Below are 19,587 nucleotides of genomic sequence, written 5' to 3'. Positions count from 1 at the left end.
AAAAAATTCGAAACGGTACCCACACTAACGTGGATTAGAGTGTGTGTCACATAATTAGTTATTTGAATTAGAGTGTGTGTCACGTAGTTAGTTATTTGAATTGGAGTGTGTGTCACATAGCGATCTCCAATTCTAACGTGGATTTCACATTTCACTGTAGCCATGCTACTTTTTTAATACAAATTCATATGTATATGATGAACACCATGGTAGTGAGAAAACTTTTGGATGGATTCAAACATATGACCTACAAAATAGCACAACAAACTGAGTCAATGTCAACTTTTCGAAACTTAGTATGGCACAAATTCGAAATAATTACCCGTATGCCTGGTCCTTGGTTCAAATCTTACAATGTACACCGAATTGAAACATCGACATTAAGTCTCGTACTATGTACATTCAATTGTTGTTTTTAGCCCCCCCGCACAAATGCTACATACTTCCTGTATCGGTCAATCTTCCTCTCCTAACCACCTTAGGAAGCTATCGGTTTCCAACACACGTTCATTCTTTCTCTCCATGTTTCGATCTCTAAGTCTCTCAACTACACAACCCCTTTTTCCACTCTGTTACCAAATGTATTTACCTCACACACCCGCCATTGCACCCCATGCCGAGCTCTCTCTCTCTCTCTCCCCTCTCCCTCTCACCCTCTCGCTCTAAATACATGCATTGCCTATCTAGCCCCCAACCTCTCGTGCATGCGCACACACACACGTTGTATATCTAGGTCACTCCCTCGAGACTGTCCCACTCTTTCTTCCACACGGCGGGCCACACTCGTTCAATCTCGCTCTCTTTATCTGAGTCTCGTTTAACCTCGTTTTCTTTCACACACAAATGATATATCTCCCTGTTCGGGCCTCGATCGACACACTCTATACTCTCTCATGCAGATTGTCTATCTAGGTCAGTCCATCCAAGCCGCCACCACTCTTTCGACCTCATGGTGGGCCACGCTCACTCAATCTCTCTCTCTCTCTCTCCGTATGTCTTGATTGACCTCGCTCTTTCTCGGACAAAAACGATATATCACCATGTTGAGCCCAATTCGACCTATTCACATTGTATACTCTCTCACGCACATCGTCTATCTAGGTCACTCTCTCCAACCCGTCTCACTCTTTTGATCGCACGATGACCCTATGTGATTGGTTGACCTTGCTTCCTCTCACGCACAAAATATATCTACATGTCTGTGACTGGATCATCTGCCAAGCTCTATCTTACAGCCCTCACCCTTGCCAAAAAGCTCAATCGGACAATATCTCTCCAGAGCATATATATTTGTTCAATGAATGCCGGACCACACTCACTTTGTCTCTCTATCTATATGTCTCTCGATTGACCTCGCTTTCTCACACCGTATCTTCCATGCATTGAAGCTACTACCTCTCCATCCCTCGCAAAGCCGGAGCTATTTACATTGCAAGGGGCACTCCAACCTTGGATTAATCTGTGTAGGCATTTATTCCGGTCGGTTTAGATTATATTTTCGTAGCATTCGGCCCACAACTACTCCAATCACCGTAGCGGGTAATTAAGCTACGGGGAGCACCTAATATGAGTACCGGGGAGCCGTTGGATCGAAGATGCAGCCGCACACATGAGGCCTGAATGTTTTATTTGCAAAAAACCTTTGGAGAGTTTGGAAATTGCGCATAATTACAAAGACTACTCCCAAGCCATTGGATCTCACTTCCAACGGTGTAAAAACTCGTATCACCATAATATCTAAGCTGCGGGGTGGATGTGATATTCTATGCCGCTGTCATTTTTGTTCGTAAACTTGCAAAAAACGTGTAACTCATGCCGTTACTTGTCTAACCGCGCAAAGTGTTTGTTCAAAAAAACCATCCTACACTGAAATATCGGAACAACACACGGGGGTCCCACTTGTCATTAATCAAATTTGGACCTAAAACTAACAAATCTGAAAGACGAGATTCGAACTGGCAACCTGGACTACAAAGCGTAAGTCGATAGCCTGAAAAAACGAACGGTTGTTGGCTTTGTCCCATAACTTGATTTTATACAGTACTTGCGTTGAGTAGAGTAGAGGGAGTGCCTCGTCAACACGTGCATGACCGTTATCTCACTTACTGGTGGGTCCCAGGTCTGCGATCTCAATCTCTCTTCTCTCCATCGTCTAACCTTTGCACGGGCACACACAAAGAGTGGCGCTAGCTTGCCTGGTGTTATTACAACTAAAAAAACTTGGAAAATAGAAGAATCGCCTAGAACAAGAGATGTTGTGGCTGGTCGAGACGGAGCTAACCACATCTATCCTCCGTGCCACATTTGCATGATGAAGCTGTGTGGCTAGTGGGGTGTTTTCAACCGACTGGCTGGGTCCCGAGGTCGAACCATAGGTACTCTACTACGTCTGATACAATATATTTTTACACGCACATTTTTCCTCCGTGCCGAGACGTGGCACACCCTACCGCGCGGTTTCAGGGTCCTCTCGGGTGGTGCATGCATATATTCTTCCTGACATGGGATGCCCTACCGCGCGTTTTCTGGGTCCTCCTCGGCCGTAGCGCCGAAGCAAGTAAATGAGTCGTCAAATCACGAAAGACCACCTTTCCCACCGAGTACATCGGTGAAGCACGGTGGCTAGCTAGTTGGGCTAGTTCGACCGATTAGCTAGGCCGCCGCCACATTTGTTTTTTCATCCCTTTTTTTATCTACTTGCCGGCAGGTAAATTTAAATATCCACCCTGGCGTTGCTATGGTGTTTGGGTGCGGCAAGATTTTTAATTTTTTGATTGACGGGAGCAGGCGCGACAGGATTTTTAATTTTTTGATTGATGGGAGCAGGCGCGGCAGCAATTAGTCATGATGACTCCGCCTGTACCCACTGCTCCCTGATGTGAGAAGTCGTCGACTGGTGTTTTACCGTGGTGAAAACCAAAGGATTCCCTGCTCCCTCCGCCTTCCCGTAGATTGCATTGCCTTTCAGCCGTTTCGCCCCCTTTGCTTCCTCTCCCCATTGCTTCTACCTGGTGCCATGGAGGCGCAGCAGATCACGGAGTCCGAGGTGAGGCTCTTGACACAGGAGCTCCATGCCAAGGATGCGGAGCTTAGGGCCAAGGACGTGGAGCTCCGTGAGCTCAAGGAGGAGAGGAGTGCCATGCTCCTCCGTTATGTGCGGGAGTTCACGGAGCTTCAAAAGCAGCAGTCGTCCACCACAAAGATGCTCAAGGCATTGGCGGCGTTGCTACATAAAGTGGGAGATGCGATAAGCCGTCAGGGGGCCGGCTGGAGCACGAGCGGGTCGATCGTGACGAGGTCCAGGATCGCCTCAGCCACTTAGTGAACCAAGTTGCCACACAGGTGTTGTGGCTGCGCGATGCCTACCGTCGTGCCAGCGCGACGATGCCGGCCGTCGGGCTAAACCCATTCGACCACCCGGTCGACTTCAACGAGCTGCGGCTTCCTGACCTGGTATCCTTATTCACCTATATCTCCGAGGAGCTGAGCCGTCTCCACGCGATGGTGGGGGCTGAACTGGACAAGGAGGGGTTGCGGGCTGCCGTCGCCGTTGCTGGGCGAATCCTTTCAGGGCTCCGTCACCGGAATCCATTCGTGCCATTGGACGCCGTCGTTGACGAGCTGGCTCCCGTCGACCGGGAGCGGGCTCTGCGGGTAGTTGCACCCTGCATCACCAACGTCGTGCGCCTCGAGAAGCAGAGGGACTTCGGTGGTGTTTAGGCGCCCTCTGCATGGGCATGTCCATGTTTGGGCGCAACATGACCGTTGGATCAAACTCAGACGGTGCAGATCAGTCACTGTAGCACAAAGCGTGTGGGTGTGTTTGGTTGCATTCTCATCTCAATATAGTTGTTTCCTCTTCGTGTATTTTTGTCAACCTACTAGTGTGGACTCATGCACCCTTCATGCACTCTGCCAAAAACCCAAAAGTGGGTCGAGAAGGGAACTTTTGCTCCCATCCCGTGCACCCTTCATACACCCTGCCAAACACTATTCGTGCTTCATGTGGTTCATGTTTCGTGGAGTACTGTAGCACCGTACTCTCCGTGCGCTGTGGACCTAGTTCTGTTAACATTGATCTCACCATCCATTCTCGACCGGACAATAAAAAAAGCGGTACTATGTTACATATAGGAGTAGTTGACATGCGCACAACATCATTTGTTATCGTCATATCTTACTACACTAGCAACAAGATTGTGTAGTACTGACGTATGAACCACTGCACATGCCTAGTAGTAGGAGCACTGTGTATGTTCAAGTGGCTGCCGTGTTTCGCACTGCTCCGTCGTAAGAGTCGAAACGCTTGCTGTAATCATTTTTTCTTCTGAAAAACAATGGACACGCTCTACCGTGCGGATCCTCCTCCAGCCATGCACTAAATTACTCACTTTCGCCGACGTGTGGGACAACCAGCATCGGGGTCCACCAGCCATGCACTAAATTACTCCGTAGTAGAGTGACGGTAGACTACCCCAATCGAAGCGCCACAGTAATGCCCAATGAGCCATCAAATCACAAAACCCCCTCCTTTCCAGCAGTAAGTTGGACGGACGAAGCAACCATCATTTCACTCTTCTCTCTCAGCTTCCTCTCTATCCAACCCTCGCTTCTGCCTCATCTTTTTCCTCATTTCTTCAAGAAAACCCCGACCTGCTTCTGCCATTGTTCTTCTCTCCCAAAGAAGGAAAGGTGAGCGCATCAATGGTGTTGATTCTGGCCAAGGCCCGGTCTTGCTACCCCGAGACTAATCCTATAACTCCCTCTCTTTTCTTCTTTTGGGTTTGTGATTATCGTTTCTTTTCTTTTATTTCTATTTGACAGTTTCTTGATGGACGCTGGAGCACTGGCCGAAGTGATGTCTATGGCTCCGGCCAAAACCGTCGAGGCTCATGGTACAAAGAAGCGCAAGCACCCCGCCGAGACTACCACAGACAAGCTCAAAGCCATCGCCCTGTCCAAGCCCCCCTCTCCGGGATCCCTCATTAAGCAAGTCCAGGTAATATCTCTTCTTAACGATCTTTTTCTCGATCTTGATCGTGTTTTTTCTTCTAACACGCAGTACTAGTACTAGTAGTACAACTTTCTGGGTGATCTTGCATGTGATTTTTGTGTGCCAAATGACGGTTCTAAATTCCACTTTTGAGCAAAACATGCGAGAGGTTGACACTGATTTCTTATAGATTACTTTCAACTACTCCCTCTGTCCCAAATTTCTTGTCTTAGATTTGTCTAGATACGGATGTATCTAATACTAAAATGTGACTTGATACATCCGTATCTAGACAAATCTAAGACAAGAATTTTGGGACGGAGGGAGTACTTTATGAACATCAATGCTACCTTTTAAGAGGGTATATTTGCCTCAGTAACTTGTGTTATGGATATTGCATGTAATCCCTCTACTCTCATGCCTTTGAAGTCATGTTCTAGTGTCTTTGTTCACTCATTTCTGTGCGTATATGTAGTCATATATGGAGTATAATATCGAAAATCATCTTATATTTCTGAACGGAGGTAGTAATAAAATATGGTTTCTGTTTGAATTAGAACCAGGTCCGCGGTGGAGATGAAGTTCTCAAAGTCATGCCATGTGAACTGGAAGACCCGATGATGAGTTCTACTGCTGAACTATCCAGCTGTTGTGTCCTTGTCGCCACGTGTCCTGAACTAGTGTTTTCCTGTAGCATTGTTGTCAGGCGTGTTCTCGAGGCTATACTTGACCACAACAATTTCCTGGCTGTGCCTTCGATTACGAAGGGTGTGGTTCTTGTAAAGCTTCCCAACACATCTGATGCGACATGTCATCATCATCATGTTTATGAGTGGAAAGACCACTATGTTAGGTTCTCCAAGGTTGACAAGATGGTGATGGTGCATGTACACATCTCACACGAAGTCCATGGCTGTCAGGACCCCGACTCGATGTCACATCGATCTAGCCGGTAACACCTCATATCAGTTTGCGGCCTCACGCACGGTATCCCCACGGGTGTCGCCTTACCTTCGCCCGGGACCGTTTGCGCCTTTTGGCTCACGTATATGATAGTGTCGCTAGCATCCATATGATAAGGAGCCCGGGCTGACATGACTAGTCGTAAACCCAAAGTGGCACAGACTTACAGGGACAGGCATCCATGACCCAGCTTCGAACGTGTCGGTCATCAGCAAGTGGGTCCGGGCTGTAGCACTGGGCTAGCAGGACTCCGGTAAACCGGGCTGTAGCGGGCTAACAGGACTCCGGTACTCAATGCGTGACATTTCCCCGAAGGGACAGACACCGGAACGAAGAAGGACACATGCCGGCCAGCCTAAGTGTTCCAGAGCAGTAGCAAGCTACCATGGCTCAGCGGTAACACTAGGAGACATTTCCCGGTAAGAGAGGCTACTAAAGATAAACAACTAGATAGTCAGATCCCACACATACCAAGCATTTCAATCATACACACAATATGCTCGATATGTGCAAATACAACAAGGCATCACAACATGACTCTACGACACAAGTACTTTATTTAAGGCTCAGCGAGCCATACATAACATACACAAAGGTATGGGTCACACGACCCAGCATTCAAGTCATACAGTCATGCAAACTAGCAGCGGAAGTAACTTGTCTGAGTACAGGCAACTAGAAAAATAGAAGAGGCTTGGAAAGCCTAGCTATACTACGAGGTCCTTCACAAGCTCAGGATCACCACCTGGGCCTTAGCCTACTCATTGATGTCAACGTCTATGTAGAACCCATCAGAAGGGGTTGCAGCGTCTTCTGTAAAATGTAAATTATAGCAACATGAGTACAAAGGTACTCAGCAAGACTTACATCAGATCCTACATACATGCATATTATCAAGAAGGGTTGGTGGAGTTATTGCAGCAAGCCAGCTTTGACTCTTGGCTAGGCTAACCTACGAGACTCCAACTTGAAATGGTTTTGTGCACACGAGTCCACTACTCACCACTTCAATACACTACCGAGGATCCACCTCCGTCTTCCTACGGAAGAGCCATCCTCGGCACTCACACTTATCTTGAGGCTTTTAGTAGTTTCCATTTACTTGTCTATGAACTGTATAGGCAACCAAGTAGTCCTTTACCGCGGACGCGGCTATTCGAATAGATCATGATAACCCTACAGGGGTGTACTTCTTCATACATGTTTCCACCACTTAGCGTCTGCACACGACATGTGCTCGGCAGACTTCAAGCGAAAACCGACGTGGGTGTAGACCACGACCTACCTAAACACCTAAGCCTCTAGTCCAGGTTTATCGCCTATCCAGGTTCCATCCGCAGGGAGTCCGGCCGAGGTTTCCCATACGGCCCCGAACGATGTGAACAGGGTTCCCGAGATACCTAACGGGTATTCGGTACACCCGGCCACGTACCTACCGCATCACAGCCCACCCCTACGGTCAGCGCTGTCCACGGCCTCCAGTAGGCTACAAACACCAGAAACTACTTGCAACTCCTGGACAGAGAGCTAGGGTGAATAAGAAGTCGAGCGGGGTCATATTTCAGGGCCCAATGCATGGTAGTAGCTGTATCTTAAATCACACATACAGATCTCAGTGCTTAAGGTCGGCTTCAATGAAACAACCCACCATGTACTCCTACATGGCCTCTCATCGATACCTTTACCCAATCGTGTTCACCACACCACTCTCATTACCGACATAATCATTTCACTCTAGCCCATCACCCAGATGAACCAGACCTGACACGACTCTAAGCATAGCAGGCATAGCAAGGTAGGAACAACACATACATATGGCTCAATCAACTCCTACACATGCTAGTGGGTTTCATCTAGTTACTGTGGCAATGACAGGTCATGCAGAGGAAATGGGTTCAACTACCGTAGCACACAGCAGTTTGAAACGCGTTGTCTTAATGTAGTAAAAGAGAGCAGGAGCGAGAACATGGGATTGTATCGATATGATCAAATGATTGGTTGCTTGCCTGATGGTTCGATGCACTGATACGGTTCTTCGTTAGGGTAATCACGGTACTCCTCGGAGGCAGAACCTGCCGCAAGAACACCGATACACAACCATCACCAAACAATGTGCAACAATATGATGCATGCATGAAACATAGCAATATGAGTGTGTTGGGCTAATGCAACTAAGACCAGAAGGGTTTGTACCAATTTGAATCAAAGATTCAAATTTCAAACTCAAATATGGTCCTTTAAAGTGTTTTTTCCTTGTTCTGCATTAAACATCAAGTTAACTTGTTTAGTCATGCATGAAAATAGTACAGATGGATAGATTGGATTTTTCTGATCATTTTTCATATATAATTTGTCTGATTTGGAGTTACAGAATAAAAGTTATGAATTTTTGAAGTTTAAACTATATTCTAGAATTTCCTATATTAGATTAATCTAGAAAATCAATTATTGCATCAGCCTGACGTCAGCAGGTCAACGGGACACGTCCGGGTCAAACCTGACAGTGGGTCCCGCGTGTCAGTGTGATTAGATTAATTAAAATTTAGTTAAAACTAAACCTGTTTAATTAGCAGGGCTGGGCCCCACCTGTCATTGACTCAGGGGAGTCAACCAGGGCCCACCCGTGGTCAAACCCGGGTCGGCTGCACCGGCGTTTAGCCGCCGGCGAGCCCGACGCGGCGGCGGAAGTGGTTTTGGCTGTTTCGGCCACCAAATGGGTCGCGGAGACCACCGGAGTGGAGCTGAGGACGAGCCGCAGCTCTTGGTGGAGTCCGTTGGGGTCGGGGTGGCCGGAGTTGGCGCCGGCGACGACTTTGGCGGCCACCGGGGTTCGGCCGAAGACGAACTTGACGCTAGAGGGGTCGGCGAGGCGCGGGGAGTAGCTAGCTAGGTGCTACGTGACATGGTGAGCATGATGGACACCGTGGAGTGGTCGGAGGGTGACCGGGAGCACGTCGGCGACGAGCTCCACGGCGGTGGGTGCGGTTGAGCTCCGGGAGGTCGCTACACGGCTCGGGAGCAAGAAAAGGAGGGGGGAAAGATGGCTAAGCTCACAGTGAGTGCGACGAAGCCCTTGGTGCGGCCGGAGATGGACCGGAGCTACGACGGCGTTGAAGGCGATCTCCGGCGACGGCGGTTTGGGCGAGGTCGTTGCGGTGGACTCGGGCGTTGCGAGCGCTCGGGGCTCGGCTTGCTCGATGGAGTGGACAGCGGCGGAGCTCCTGGACACGATGAGAGGACGCACGGGCGGCGGGAAGCACGGCTACGACGAAGGCATGGCGATGGTGGCGTCGGTCATGGCGGGGGAGCGCGAGGGGGAGGAGCTGGAGAGAGGAGGGGGTGTCTGGGGGGTTCGGGGGAGCGAGGGAGGCTGATCCACGACGTCACCGGGCGCGGGGAGCGGCGAGGCGACGAGCAGGTGCGTGGCGCGCGCTGCGGTCGCCGCCGGGCACCTGCCTGCCTGCCTGGCCGGCAAGCAGCTCGCTGGAGCGGTGCTGGGCTGGGCCGGCAGGTGGGCCGGGAGCAGGCGTCAGGTAAGTTTTTCCATTTCTTTCTGTTTTCTGTTTTTTTAATACTTCTGCAACTTTGTTGAATTAAATAAAATACTTAGGCAACTCCTAAAATCACCAAACTACTCCTGGTCCATAGTTGGATTATTTCCAACATGAAACATTTTAGTTTGGAGATATTTGAGCATTTAAATATTTTATATAATTTTAAATGCCCAAATTCAATTATTTATGATTTAATTCAAAAACCCTAAGATGGCCTAGGAAAATGTGCATCACTTTTGGCAGAGGTTCTGAACCAAGACAAAAAATGGTGGGCATTTTAGAAGGGCATTTCAGGTTCATTGAAAAAGTTTTTAGTAAACCCTAATTGGTTTCAGAGGGGACTGGGGGTTCTGTCATCCCCATTTTAGGTTTCTGATGAAAGAGTGAACATGATGCAACACTCTAATGCATAGCTAACTAGGGTGTGACAACTCACCCCCACTCAAAAGAATCTCGTCCCGAGATTTGGGTTCCTCCGGGAGGAAGGCGGGATACTCAAGTCGAAGACGATCCTCCCTTTCCCAAGTTGCTTCATCCTCAGAATGGTGCGACCATTGAACTTTGAGAAACTTGATATTATGACGTCGAGTGGTACGCTCGGCCTGATCGAGGATACGAATGGGGTATTCTCGATATGTGAGATTATCTTGGAGATCAAGCGTTTCGTGGTCCACTCCACGGATAGGATCCGAGAAGCAACGTCTGAGTTGAGAAACGTGAAAGACATCGTGGACTCTGGAGAGGTGCGGAGGTAGTTCCAACTGGTAGGCAACTTCTCCTCGTTTAGCGAGAATGCGAAAAGGTCCAATGTAACGAGGAGCCAATTTGCCTTTAATACCGAAACGATGGGTTCCCTTCAGAGGGGTAACCCGAAGATAAGCCTTCTCGTCAATCTCGAAAGTCATAGCCTTATGTTTTCGGTCATATTGACTCTTTTGACGAGATTGGGCTGTTTTCAACTTTTCACGAACGATGCGAACTTGCTCTTCTGCTTCCTGAATCATATCCGGGCCAAAGAATTGTCTTTCCTCGGTCTCTGACCAGTTAAGGGGTGTTCGACACCGTCGTCCATAGAGAACTTCAAAAGGGGCTTTACCCAAGCTAGATTGATAGCTATTGTTGTAAGCGAATTCGGAAAATGGAAGGCACTTCTCCCAATCCATTCCGAATGAGATAACAGAGGCTCGAAGCATGTCTTCTAGAATCTGGTTGACGCGTTCCACTTGACCACTCGACTGAGGGTGGAAAGCGGTGCTAAAGGAGAGACGGGTTCCCATAGCATTTTGGAAACTTTCCCAAAATCGAGAGGTGAAAAGACTTCCTCGATCCGAGTTAATTTCCAAAGGAACACCATGGAGAGACACTATCCGGGAGATGTATAAGTCTGCCAATTGACTAGCGGTTATACTCTCACGAACAGGTAGGAAATGGGCTACTTTGGAAAGACGATTGACAACGACGAAAATAGCATTATTCCCTCTCTTGGTCCTGGGAAAACCGGTAATGAAATCCATACCAATTTTATCCCATTTCCATTCAGGAATAGCTAAGGGTTGAAGGGTGCCAGCAGGCCGTTGATGCTCTGCTTTTACACGACGACAGACGTTGCAATTAGCAATATACTGAGCAATTTCTCTCTTCATCCTAGTCCACCAGAACCTCTGGCGTAGGTCCTGATACATCTTGGTACTACCGGGATGAATGGTGAGAGGGGATTCATGAGCCTCCTTAAGGATTAACTGCCGTAGATGTTGGTTCTTGGGAACCACTAGACGGTTCTCAAAGTACACAACACCATGATCATTTGTGGAGAAACAACTAGCACCTCCGCTAGCAATGTTCTCTTTGGTTTTAGATATTCCCTTATCTCGCTTTTGGGCAGCAATGATTTGATCCGTAAGGGTAGGTTTCGCTACCAAGCTGGAAAGAAATCCTTGAGGAACAATGTGAAGGTTAAGCTTCCGAAATTCCTCATGGAGAAGCGGTTGACTTTGTTGTAACATTAGGTTGTTACAATAAGATTTACGACTTAGCGCATCAGCCATGACGTTGGCTTTCCCTGGGGTGTAAGTTATTCCTAAGTCGAAATCTGTGATCAACTCGACCCAACGTCTTTGCCTGAGATTCAAATCCGGTTGGGTGAAGATGTACTTCAGACTTTGGTGATCAGTGAATATTTCGCAACGATTACCAAGGAGGTAATGTCGCCAGGTTTTAAGTGCATAGACTACGGCTGCAAGCTCTAGATCATGAGTAGGATAATTCTCCTCATGTGGGTGCAATTGCCGTGAAGCGTAAGCAATTACGTGTCGGTCTTGCATGAGAATGCAACCTAGTCCTTGTCGCGAGGCGTCGCAGTAGATAACAAAGTCCTTAGAGAAGTCTGGCGGTACCAGTACGGGAGCAGAAGTCAGGCGTCTTTTCAGTTCCTGAAAGCTGTGCTCACATTGTGGAGTCCATTCGAACTTTTTATCTTTCTTGAGGAGTTCGGTTAGAGGTTTAGCAACTTTGGAGAAGTTCTCGACAAAGCGACGAAAATAGCTCGCTAAGCCCAGAAAACTCCGAACTTGCTTGACCGATTCAGGTGGAGTCCAATTAAGAACGGCTTGAACTCGCTCAGGGTTAACAGCAATACCTTTACCAGATATTACATGACCCAGATAGGTCACTTCTGACAACCAAAATTCACATTTGGAAAACTTGGCATAAAGGTGATGCTCTCGAAGTTTCTTCAACACTAGCCTTAGATGTTCGGCATGTTCTTCCTCGTTCTTGGAGTAGATGAGTATATCATCGAGGTAAACCACGACGAATTTGTCCAAATACTCCATGAAGATTGAGTTCATTAACCGAGAAAAGGTGGCTGGAGCGTTGGTTAATCCGAAGGACATAACGATGTACTCATATTGGCCATAACGAGTAACAAAGGCCGTTTTAGGAATGTCCCCATTTCTGATTTTGATTTGATGGTAGCCCAACCTCAAATCCATCTTGGAGAAGACTGAGGATCCAGCGAGCTGATCATACAGGTCGTTGATCCTGGGGAGCGGATATTTGTTCTTGATTGTGACCAAATTGACAGGTTGATAATCTACAACCATCCGGTCCGTACCATCCTTCTTCTTGACGAATAGGACGGGGCAAGCCCACGGAGATGAACTAGGTCGGATGAAACCCTTTTTCAAGGACTCATCGAGTTGTTTCTTAAGCTCGGCTAGTTCTAGTGGTGCCATCTTATAGGGTCTTCTAGCAATCGGAACGGTTCCTGGGATGAGGTCTATTACGAACTCAACATCCCTGTCAGGTGGAACACCTGGCAATTCCTCTGGGAAGACATCTGGGAAGTCACGGACTACCGGAACGTCCTCAAGGTCTGGCAAAGGGCTGGCGTTAAGAGAATATAATTGTCGCTCGGCTAACCGGGTCAAGACATTGACTATCTTGCCCGAAGGATGAGTGAGTTGGACAGTCCTAGAGAAGCAATCAATTTTGGCATGATGAGCTGACATCCAGTCCATACCCAAAATGATATTAATATCTGAAAATTTGAGAGCTATCAAAGATGCAAGGAAAACAAGTCTGTCGACTTGGATTTCATTTCCATAACTTACCCTGGAGGTCTGCCATCTAGAACCGGGAGTAGAAATTTCCATAGTGGATGGCATGTCACAGAATGCGGTGTTATGCAAACGAGCATAGTTCTCGGATATAAATGAATGAGAGGCTCCTGTATCGAAAAGAGCAGATGCCGGGTGGCAATTAACAAGGAGCGTACCGAGAACGACGTTGGGATCCTCTTGAGCTTCTTCGACAGAGATACAGTTGACATGGCCACGTGTAGCGGTGGCCGGCTTGGCATGGAACAATTTTCCTGTCGGCTTGCCACGGCCAACAGCTTTAGCAGATTGGTTGGGGTTGGTTTGGGGACACTCACGCATATAGTGGCCAGATTCCCCACACTTGAAACAAGTCACGGAACTGGTACGTGGAGGAGCATTGTTGGTTGGACCCCCATAGGGCTTGGCTGGTGCAGACTGTTGAACGGGGCGAGGCGCCTGGAAGGATGGCCTCGGTGTGAACCTAGGTGGCAGGGCAGTGTTGGGCACCCACACGCGGCGCTTCTGAGGACCCGCACCGGATGAGGAACCCATGTCACGGCCATGCTTGCGTGTTGCGTCATAATCAGTCTGACCAGTCTCAGCACTGATGGCCTTGTTAACAAGCTTATGAAAAGATGTGCACTCATGCAGACGGAGGTCGCGGCGAAGCTCAGGACTAAGTCCCTTACGGAACCTTGCTTGCTTCTTGGCATCAGTAGAAACTTCCTCAGTTGCATATCGTGCGAGGTTACCGAACTCCCTGCTGTAAGCATCCACAGAGAGTCGGCCCTGAGCGAAACTGCAAAATTCCTCACGTTTACGGTCCATGAGACCCTCCGGAATGTGATGTTCACGGAAAGCCTCGCTGAATTCAGCCCAAGTGGTGACATGGCCCGCTGGGCGCATAGCTCCATAATTCTCCCACCATAGACTGGCGGGGCCTTCAAGATGATATGCAGCAAAGGTGACCTTGTCAGCCTCAGCCACCAGCGCGGAACGCAGCTTGTGGGAGATACTGCGAAGCCAGTCATCAGCGTCGAGAGGCTCGACGGAGTGGTGGAACGTGGGTGGATGTAACTTGATAAAATCACTGAGTGACACCACGTTAGTCCTCTGATGGTGTGCTGTGTTCTGTTCAATACGCTCCAACAAACGGTTGGTCTCCCGCTTGTTTCTTTTGGCTTCCATCATAACCTCGGCTAGGGAAGGAGGATGAGGCAGATTTGCATTCCTGACTTCACTGCCTTCGGCCTGCTCTTGAGGAGCAGGGTTAGTGCGCGTGTTGACCATCCTAGGTAAACAAGACAATGATTTAGTCAGGATGATAAAATTCCGACATAGGATACAGAATGTAAGGAATAACTCGGAATGCAAGATGATCATCCGTATGACATGGTAGATACAGAAACTGCTTCTTTATTCCATCGTCATACACACCATACAGGGTTTAGTACAAGACCAAACAAAGTACTATTACGGTGAAAAGAGGATTACATCTCATTGGAGGCATTCCCAGCTCCTATACATTATTTTTCTACACCTTCGGAAGGCGATACAGTTAGGTCATATCCCACGAGTCATGCAGGACGATAAACGACACAGCTAACACGAACTAGTGATACTACCACTAACTCAGACCGATCCGTAGTAGTCCTCGTAGAAGTCACCTCCATAGCCTGGAAGCTCAATATGATCATCCGGAAACAGACGATCTCGCGGAGCTTGTGGACCATAGGGGCTAGGATGAGGTCTTGGACCAACAGACGGTGTCCTGCGGGGACCGCGAGGTGGGGTGATGCCTCCTACATCACGCCAACCCATCACGTCTGGCAGAGCAGATCTCACAGTATAGAGATCGCGCATATCCGAATATCCAGCTTGCACCGCCGGTGCAAACCGAGTCAATGTGGCCCAGTGGTCAGCACGGGTATTGAAGAGCTCTAACCTCAAGGCCCGATTTTCACGGTCCTTATCCTCGAGCATCTCAGCAGTGGTGCGAGTCCGTGAATCCTCCTGGGTGGGGTCAGCATAGATAGCCTGGAGATACCCTTGTGCTCCCGGAAGTGATCCTGGCATATACCGGAAATAAGAGTCCCGAAATAGGCCAGACCTGACTCGCATGATGGTCATCATAGAGTAGGCGGCGTCCTGCACAGCCATCTCAATAGTAACCCCGAGTTCATAGGAGCAGTGAAGGGGCTCGGTGGACCCAGGATAGGATGGAAATATCCTGACAGTGCAGAGATACTGGCTTTGATTAAAGTCTCGGAATTGCTCTTCGACCGTGTACTCAGGATACCAACGGTATCCAGCCTCAGTCATTACCCTGACCAACATGGCAGTATGGCCGGGTACATCTAGGCATCGAGTCAGGCGAACCACTTGATTGAGGTCGCGAGTGGCCATCTGAAAGCACAATCATAATGCAAAGGCATTAGAATTTCTAGCAAAATTTCGGCAGCATAACAGCTGTAAATGCTCAAGAAGGATTTTGAGACATTTGACAAAGGATTTCATACACACTCAACATCATCATATCAAAGTTCTGAATCCATCCTAACAACATAACGTGGTAGTAGAACTGAACTAGGCTTGTATCCATCAACCCTATAAGGTACTACTGATTAGTAACACGTGATCCTGATAGAGAGAATAGATCCTAATTCCTTGACCCCCGGTGGAAGGATAGACTGACTCAGATCAGAATGTCATAAGATAAAGGAGTAAAAAGAGCCTTACGTTCCACCCACAAACAATTCCCCTACATATAACTAAAGAATTTCTAGACTCAACATCGACCAGTTTGGCTTGGAGAACCTACATGCAGTCCTGCTCTGATGCCAACGCTGTCAGGACCCCGACTCGATGTCACATCGATCTAGCCGGTAACACCTCATATCAGTTTGCGGCCTCACGCACGGTATCCCCACGGGTGTCGCCTTACCTTCGCCCGGGACCGTTTGCGCCTTTTGGCTCACGTATATGATAGTGTCGCTAGCATCCATATGATAAGGAGCCCGGGCTGACATGACTAGTCGTAAACCCAAAGTGGCACAGACTTACAGGGACAGGCATCCATGACCCAGCTTCGAACGTGTCGGTCATCAGCAAGTGGGTCCGGGCTGTAGCACTGGGCTAGCAGGACTCCGGTAAACCGGGCTGTAGCGGGCTAACAGGACTCCGGTACTCAATGCGTGACATTTCCCCGAAGGGACAGACACCGGAACGAAGAAGGACACATGCCGGCCAGCCTAAGTGTTCCAGAGCAGTAGCAAGCTACCATGGCTCAGCGGTAACACTAGGAGACATTTCCCGGTAAGAGAGGCTACTAAAGATAAACAACTAGATAGTCAGATCCCACACATACCAAGCATTTCAATCATACACACAATATGCTCGATATGTGCAAATACAACAAGGCATCACAACATGACTCTACGACACAAGTACTTTATTTAAGGCTCAGCGAGCCATACATAACATACACAAAGGTATGGGTCACACGACCCAGCATTCAAGTCATACAGTCATGCAAACTAGCAGCGGAAGTAACTTGTCTGAGTACAGGCAACTAGAAAAATAGAAGAGGCTTGGAAAGCCTAGCTATACTACGAGGTCCTTCACAAGCTCAGGATCACCACCTGGGCCTTAGCCTACTCATTGATGTCAACGTCTATGTAGAACCCATCAGAAGGGGTTGCAGCGTCTTCTGTAAAATGTAAATTATAGCAACATGAGTACAAAGGTACTCAGCAAGACTTACATCAGATCCTACATACATGCATATTATCAAGAAGGGTTGGTGGAGTTATTGCAGCAAGCCAGCTTTGACTCTTGGCTAGGCTAACCTACGAGACTCCAACTTGAAATGGTTTTGTGCACACGAGTCCACTACTCACCACTTCAATACACTACCGAGGATCCACCTCCGTCTTCCTACGGAAGAGCCATCCTCGGCACTCACACTTATCTTGAGGCTTTTAGTAGTTTCCATTTACTTGTCTATGAACTGTATAGGCAACCAAGTAGTCCTTTACCGCGGACGCGGCTATTCGAATAGATCATGATAACCCTACAGGGGTGTACTTCTTCATACATGTTTCCACCACTTAGCGTCTGCACACGACATGTGCTCGGCAGACTTCAAGCGAAAACCGACGTGGGTGTAGACCACGACCTACCTAAACACCTAAGCCTCTAGTCCAGGTTTATCGCCTATCCAGGTTCCATCCGCAGGGAGTCCGGCCGAGGTTTCCCATACGGCCCCGAACGATGTGAACAGGGTTCCCGAGATACCTAACGGGTATTCGGTACACCCGGCCACGTACCTACCGCATCACAGCCCACCCCTACGGTCAGCGCTGTCCACGGCCTCCAGTAGGCTACAAACACCAGAAACTACTTGCAACTCCTGGACAGAGAGCTAGGGTGAATAAGAAGTCGAGCGGGGTCATATTTCAGGGCCCAATGCATGGTAGTAGCTGTATCTTAAATCACACATACAGATCTCAGTGCTTAAGGTCGGCTTCAATGAAACAACCCACCATGTACTCCTACATGGCCTCTCATCGACACCTTTACCAAATCGTGTTCACCACACCACTCTCATTACCGGCATAATCATTTCACTCTAGCCCATCACCCAGATGAACCAGACCTGACACGACTCTAAGCATAGCAGGCATAGCAAGGTAGGAACAACACATACATATGGCTCAATCAACTCCTACACATGCTAGTGGGTTTCATCTAGTTACTGTGGCAATGACAGGTCATGCAGAGGAAATGGGTTCAACTACCGTAACACACAGCAGTTTGAATCGCGTTGTCTTAATGCAGTAAAAGAGAGCAGGAGCGAGAACATGGGATTGTATCGATATGATCAAATGGTTGGTTGCTTGCCTGATGGTTCGATGCACGGATACGGTTCTTCGTTAGGGTAATCACGGTACTCCTCGGGGACAGATCCTGTCGCAAAGGACATCGATACACAAACATCACCAAACAATATGCAACAATATGATGCATGCATGAAACATGGCAATATGAGTGTGTTGGGCTAATGCAACTAAAACCAGAAGGGTTTGAACAAATTTGAATCAAGGATTCAAATTTCAAATTCAAATATGGCCTTTTAAAGTGCCTTTTCTTGTTCTGATTAAAACATCAACTTAACTTGTTTGATCATGCATGGAAATGGTACAGATGGATAGATTGGATTTTTCTGATCATTTTTCATATATAATTTGTCCAATTTGGAGTTACAGAATAAAAGTTATGAATTTTTGAAGTTTAATTAATATTCTGGAATTTCCTGATTTAATTTAAATCCAGAAATTCAATTACTGCGTCAGCCTGACGTCGGTGTGACGTCAGCAGGTCAACTGCGGCTGGCTGAAGTCAAACCTGACGTGTGGGGGCCACACGTCAGTGACAGGGGGGGTTAAACAGATTTAAATTAATTCTAATTACTAATTAGTGGCGCTGGGGCCCACTGTCAGTGTCAGGGGGGTTGACTAACAGTAGTTAGCGCTAACCTAACCATCTGGCCGACAGGGCCCACGCGTCAGTGACCCTGGGGGGGTCAAACCCCAGGTCGGTCAAGTCAAACCCCACCGGCGACATGACGCCGGCGAGATCCGAGACGGCGGCGAGAGTGCTTTTTGCCATTCCGGCGACCAAATGGACGGCGGAAGGCATCTACGTGTTGCTGAGGTTGAGCCGCGTCTATTGGTGGTGGTGGTTGGGCTCGGGGTGGCCGGAGTTGACGGCGGCGAGCTCGGCTGCGGCGGCCGGAGTTCGGGTGCGGTCGGGATCAGTGTTGCAGGGGGTTTGGGGAGGTGTTGGTGCGTTCTACGTGCTCCTGGTGATGTGTGGAGCACGATGGTGTGCTCGGTTGGGCGCTACGGCGACCGTGGCCACGACGGCGACATCGCCGGCGGCGTGGAGCTCTCCTTCCTCTCCCTCGCTCTCTCTCTCACACGGCCGAACACCACCGTCGCCACCGTTCGCCGTAGCGGTCGTCTCCGACCACCCCTCGCTCCCCCGACTAGCTCAGAAGCTCCGCCACAACTCCCTCTTCCTCCCCACCGCTCCACGGGTCTCCGGAAGCCCTGCATCGCCGCCACGTCGCCGTTCCCCTCTTCGGACTCCGACCACCGTCGCCGTCAAATTCGTCGTCTCCGGCGCGTCCCCGAGCCCGCTTCGACGCCCACTGCAACCGCGGTGAGCCCCCGGAGCGTTTCCCCCTTCTTCCCTGGTCTCTCCCGACCTCTAGGCCCTAGCTCCACCTCGACCGAGAGCTCCACGCCGCCGGCGATGTCGCCGTCGTGGCCACGGTCGCCGTAGCGCCCAACCGAGCACACCATCGCTTACACGCTCTCACCACTTACCGTCGCTTACACGACATGTACTCGGCAACCTTCAAGCGGAAGCCCAACGTGGGTGTCGGCCACGACCTACCTAATCACCTAAGCCT

The sequence above is a fragment of the Triticum aestivum genome, chromosome 3A, assembly GCF_018294505.1.
Source record: "Triticum aestivum cultivar Chinese Spring chromosome 3A, IWGSC CS RefSeq v2.1, whole genome shotgun sequence".
NCBI classification, from domain to species: domain Eukaryota; kingdom Viridiplantae; phylum Streptophyta; class Magnoliopsida; order Poales; family Poaceae; genus Triticum; species Triticum aestivum.
This window is presented reverse-complemented; position numbering follows the sequence as displayed.